Genomic DNA, 6,273 nt, shown 5'->3' on the forward strand with positions numbered 1-6,273 from the left:
TGAAATGTCAATGCTTGGAGAGATTAAATTCTTTATTGGCTTGCAAGTTCAAGAAAAGAAAGATGAGATCTATAGTACTCAATCAAAGCACACCAAGGAGGTATTGAAGAAATTGGAATGGAAGACTCCAAACCTATTGGAACACCTATGTCTACAAGACATAAGCTTTCCAAAAATGATGATTCCAAGGAGGTTGATCCAACTAAATATAGATCAATGATTAGAAAACTTCAGTATGTGGTACGCACAAGACCTGATATTGCATTGGCAGTTGGTATGATGGCAAGATTCTTTGCTAATCCAAATAAAAACTATATCATGGCAATGAAAATACTTATTAAGTATCTAAAAGGGACTAAAGATTATGGTTTTTGTTATAAGAGAGGAAACAACTTTTAATTGAAAGCCTTCACTGATGCTAATTAGGAAGGAAGTATTGATGATAGGAAAATCACTAGTGGTGGAGCATTCTTTCTTGGAAAGAGGCTAGTGCCTTGGACAACAAACATGAAGAATTGCATCTCTTAGTCAATAGTAGAAGCAAAAATATCTTGCTGCAATAGTTAATTGTGCAACATAATTTGGTTCAAGTAATTGATCACACATATGAAGGAAGAAATCAAGGATCCAATAGTTATCTTCTATGATAACACTAGTGCAATTAACATTTCTAAGAATCCTGTGATGTCCAAAACTAAGCACATTGTAATACAATATCATTTTATGAGAGGATTAGTGCAAAAAGGGAGGTGAGAATGGATTATGTGAAAACAAAGGAAAAAATTGGAAATATATTCACCAAGCCATTACCTAAGGATTCATTTTTGTATCTAAGACATAAGCTAAGGGTCATTCCCCTATCTGAAGCTCATTAATCAAATTTTAGTGATGCATCAACCAAGCACTTTAAAGATCAAATAAATTGATGCATTATTGTCAGAGCATATTGCATATGAATTAGTCCATCAGGTACATACAAAACACATTGATTGTTGTCTTTGGCATGAGATGTCAAAGAGGGAGAGTTTGTTGTCATATCAAAGAGTTTTTGTGTAATAAAGAAGGAAAGTTTGTTGTTAGAGAGACAAACTGTAATTAGAGGATGAAATTGATGTCAGAGGGTGTTCTAATGGATGAGAATCAAAATGAAATTAAGGATATTATCCTTACTTCTATTTTTCTCTAAAATTTTCACTATACTATGACCTATTGTGTTGTCATCAATACAAAATAGGGATATTATTGAAAGCAATTATACACTTTTATATTGTTTTTGATGTTACATAAAATGTCAAGCCTTACCGAGCAAGTCAATGATTGTTGAGCTCAATTGTGCGTTGAAAATAATTTCTTGTGTATGTTGAGCATTCTATTTTTGAGTCAATTCTTACCAAGGTCACTCAAGCATCTAAGGAAGATATAGTGTTAATCGAGTTCACTTGGTTACCAAAGGAAAGTTGACATGGGTCAGGAGTTGACCAAGTTCACCTAGTTACAAAAGGAAAGCTAGTTTAGAATCAGTATTGACCAAGTTGGGTTGGTCAACGAAGAGTTTCTCTAAGTTGATCAAGTAATCAATTCCATGTTAGCTGACTGGTAGTATATTGAGTTTAATTGATTTACTAGTTAATTCTAGCAGACCTAAGAGATGAAAATTATCTGTTCTAAAGTATATTCAAGCCGACTTGACAACTTTATTCATATAAGTACAAGGTCAAGTTGAGGATTGAAAGAAGAGAAGCATAGGATTGAAGAAGATTAATTAATGAAGAAATTTGGAAAGATATTAGAGTATTTGAGTTGATTGAGCTACACAAGATATTCTAATTAAGGGGGATAAAGTATTCAAGCTAGAACAGAGATCTGAAATAAGAAAATATAGTTACAACAACAATCAAGTCAAGTCATTGCTACTCTCTAATAGTTGTAGTAGTGGATCAAATCTCCTAATATAGTTAGCCTAACAACTATTTTCCAAATCCTCTAACAAGGTGGCATTTCTAGATTGAAGTGTTTGAAGACCTCTAACAAAGCCACTCCTAACTAGGCTCACTACAAAAGAGTGTAAAATAGTAACTAGTTGTAATTGGTGATTTTTTCAAATTGAGTTTCCATGTTAAATCTTGGTGTCTCATGTGTTAATGTTATTTGCTTTATGTTTCTACAACTAATTTAAGTAAGGTTAATAACATTTAAACATCTTAATATGTACATGTCCAGTGTTAATCAAGTGACAATAATATATTCAGTGTTAACCAAGTTACAATAAATTATTGATTTTGTATTGTATTCACGTCTTGAAGGGACTTTTGAATTTGTTCTTGTGGTAATTAATTCATCCCCCTTCTCAGTTACTCCTTTCCATTTCCAACAACACACACACACACACACACACACACACACAAAACAACTCTTATGGGATTGATGGTGCAAACAAAGATCCTATCCTTTATCTGGGTTGGATGGAAAACTACTATAGGAAAGGTAAACTAGAGTTGGTAAAGGGGTGAGACTCCCCTACCAGGTCAGCCTATCCTACTATGTGTGTGTGTGTGTGTGTGTGTGTGTGTGTGTGTGTGTATGTATATGTATATGTATCTATATATAGAAATATACGCGTATATATATATATATATATATATATATATACATATATATATATATATACATATATATATATATATACATATATATATATATATACATATATATATATATATATATACATATATATATATATATACATATATATATATATACATATACATATACATATACATATACATATACATATAGTAATATTGTTTTAAACTGTATTTTCTTTATATATACTTTATATTTTCTCAATATCTAAAGTCATTTAAACTTGGTGAAAATTTTTGATAAAAGTAAATATGAATAAGATCCAACTTCATTAAACTTTAATTAATGGGTGATTTATTTTGAAAATAACATCCTATATTTATATTGTCACCCTTTATAAATTTTGAATCATAAGAAAATATTTTTTGCATTAAAAAAAATTGAGACTCAGAGATAGAGTCCATACACAAGAGTCATAACTCTAGACAGCAATTAAATTACCCAGCTTGATTTGTTATGCCATTAATAGGAATTAAGCAGCCGCACATTGGAAATTTCGAATTTATTACAAATCAATGAAAACGTGGAAGTAGGTACAATTATCTGGAAGTGCTGCTTTCCTTCAATCGACATCAGCATAAAAGTTACCACCAAACTATTTTGATGATAGATCTCTTTAAAGCTGATGCGTTCAACTGAATTCTCACAACAATGAAGAGAGCAAGAATGGGTTGTCCTAAATGTTATACATGGATTTCCTTTTTTGTGTGTATAGTGGTTTTAGCTCGCGGAGAGAAAGGCATTGAGAGAGGAAATGCAAGCAAAGTTGTTAATGGGAATGTCCAGATTTCTGCTTTGTACGCACTGGGGGACTCCATATTGATCCAGGCAATAATAATTTCATCCCCACCATTGTTCAGGCCAATCATCCCCCATATGGACAAGATTTTATTGATAAAAAACCTACTGGTAGATTTTCTAATGGGAAACTCCCAACAGATTTCGTAGGTAACATTTCTTTTCTACTTTGGATGGCTTCAATATTTTCTTCAAAGAAGGATGACAATAGATTCAATGTGAAATAAGTTCTTAGCTAATGTTTATATATATATATATATATTGAGAATCAATGACTTGATGGTATTGGGAGTTAAAATTGATATGGTGGTATCAATTTTATTGATGGAACTTAACTTGAGTTTTGTGTTGTTAAACTATTATAAATAATAGAAATCTTTTATTTTCTTTTATAGAAAATTATATGAAAATTTTAAGAAATAAATTATATGAAAACTATATAGAAATTTTGTGTTGAATTTTTTTGTTGTTTGCATGAGAACTCTTATAAGAACTTTATTAAACATAAGTAGTGCTATTTATGGAAAACTATATATTTATAAATATATTCAATACCTAATTAATTAGATTTTCACTGCAGCTGCAGCATTATGGTTAAAGGACACGCTTCCGGCATATTTGGAGGCTGATCTAAGCACCCAAGATTTTCTAACGGGCCTCAGCTTCGCTTCAGCCGGTACTGGATATGATAACCTCACTGCGATGACCTTGGTATGTAATCTTCCTTTTTTCTAATATTTATTCTTGAATTGGTTATGATAAATAACATCCGCTCAAGATTCATGAGGAAAAGAATCAGGAAGAAAATTCTCAATCCTTAATTACATAATTAGTAGATCCATAAGAATAGCCATAAGAATAGCTAACAAGAATGTAGAGTCTCAGAGCATAACAAGCAAACGAATAAAAGTAAAATGGGATCTATGAAAATGCCCTTATTTTGACATTAACTGATGATAGTATTCGTTTAACATGGTTTTGCAGAATTTAATACCAATGTGGAAACAAGTAGAAATGTTTAAAGAGTACAAGGCACGTTTGGAGGGTATTGTAGGAAAGGAAAACTCGTCCAATATAATTGAGAATGCACTATTTCTAATGGTTGCTGGTACCAACGATTTTGTACTGAATTACTTGGCTCTTCCAACAAGAAGAAGTGAATTAAGCGTGGAGCAGTACCAGGATTTTCTACTTGATATTTCTAGCAATCTCATCAAGGTTCTGGTCGTAATTTCTATTTAATATTAAGAATGATTAAACGTTGCAAATTGTGTACTGACATACGAAGCTATTAAAGCTAATGAGTTTGTGAACATCATCTTATAGATGTTTGAGTTCCGTGTTCTGCAGAGGCTTGATTCTTAGATTAAAAGTGTTTTCTCAAGCTTATATTCTTCAATAGTGTGTGATGCTTAACGATGGCTGTTTGTGTTATGACCTACCGTATTGTTTTGCTAATATTACCAATGTTTTTCTGTTACTTAATCCTTTCTTGTCAAGTGCTGAGATTTATTACGAGATTTGGTTAAACAGGATTTGTACAAAGTGGGTGCTCGAAAGATAGGTGTTACCGGGCTCCCTCCACTGGGATGCTTGCCTTTGGAGAGAGATAATGAAATGCATTCGGCAGGATCAACGTGTATTGAAGAGTCCAACCAAATTGCAATCTCATACAACACAAAACTGAAGAAAAATTTGGAGAAACTGCAACCTCGCCTTCCCCTAATAAAATTGGCATACCTAGACATTTACGACATCCTTTTGGACATTATCAAATATCCTACGAAATATGTTATGAATATATATATATATATATATATATATATAAACAAGTTGGTCGGTAGGTTGATGAATTCTATTGTTATTTATATAATGTTGGTATAACGATTCAATTCTGTAAGTTTGAGTTATTTTTATGAATAATTGTCTATGGGAATTTATCTAACATGAGAGGTGATATCACAATCAAAGTTTTATAATGAGAATAGTGTATTGCACTATGTGTAACGATCATTTTCATTACAGATAAATTCTTCTGAATTATTACATATTGTTTCATAAATTTGATTTAAATATATTACAAGTATTCTCATAAATTCGACTGGGTGCAGGGTTTTACTCGTCAAATAGGGGCTGCTGTGGGACAGGATTCATAGAAATGGCGATTGCCTGCAATGTTTTGACTCCAATTACTTGTGCAGATGCTTCAAAATTTGTTTTCTGGGATGCAGTTCATCCAACACAGAAGGCATATGAAATACTTGCTAACAAGTTGCTAGAAAAATATTTAAAATTGCTATAACAAGCTCATATGATTTGAGTGGTGCAGAGGCATTTTCTTAATCACTGTAGGAAGACGATCATCAATTCATCAATGACTGTAAAGTGTTATAATTTAAGATATATGACGAGTTTGTTGGGCTTTTTGAACATGACATTTTTCATAGTTGAGTCGTCCTTGAGGGCTGTTGACAGGTCCAATTCAATGCCGTCAATTTCATTTGGAGATATAAAAGCCCATTATGGTTACCATCAAATTTGCACGATAAAGGAAAATAAATTTTGAGTGGAGGATTTGATATGATATATGAGTTAATATGGGAGTATGACTATATACTGATATAATGTCATTAATATTCTATATAGGAAAATATTTTTTGAATGAGGATTTGATATGATATATGAGTTAATATGGGAGTATAAATATATGCTGATATAATGTCATTAATATTCTATGTATCGATATTCATTTCTAGTAAGGGGAATCAAGAAATATGGTATGAAGGAAAAATCTAAATATGAGCTTTGTTGAACGCATGTTCTTGGCATTAA

General features: G+C 31.8%; 1 pseudogene; it reads left to right on the forward strand.

Moving 5' to 3' along the window:
* Positions 1-3,309: 3,309 nt before the first annotated feature.
* Positions 3,310-5,743, forward strand: LOC149535628 (GDSL esterase/lipase At2g04570-like; annotated as a pseudogene).
* Positions 5,744-6,273: the final 530 nt, after the last annotated feature.

Source organism: Cupressus sempervirens, chromosome 10, assembly GCF_028749045.1.
Source record: "Cupressus sempervirens isolate cs-2001-9-10 chromosome 10, ASM2874904v1, whole genome shotgun sequence".
NCBI lineage: Eukaryota > Viridiplantae > Streptophyta > Pinopsida > Cupressales > Cupressaceae > Cupressus > Cupressus sempervirens.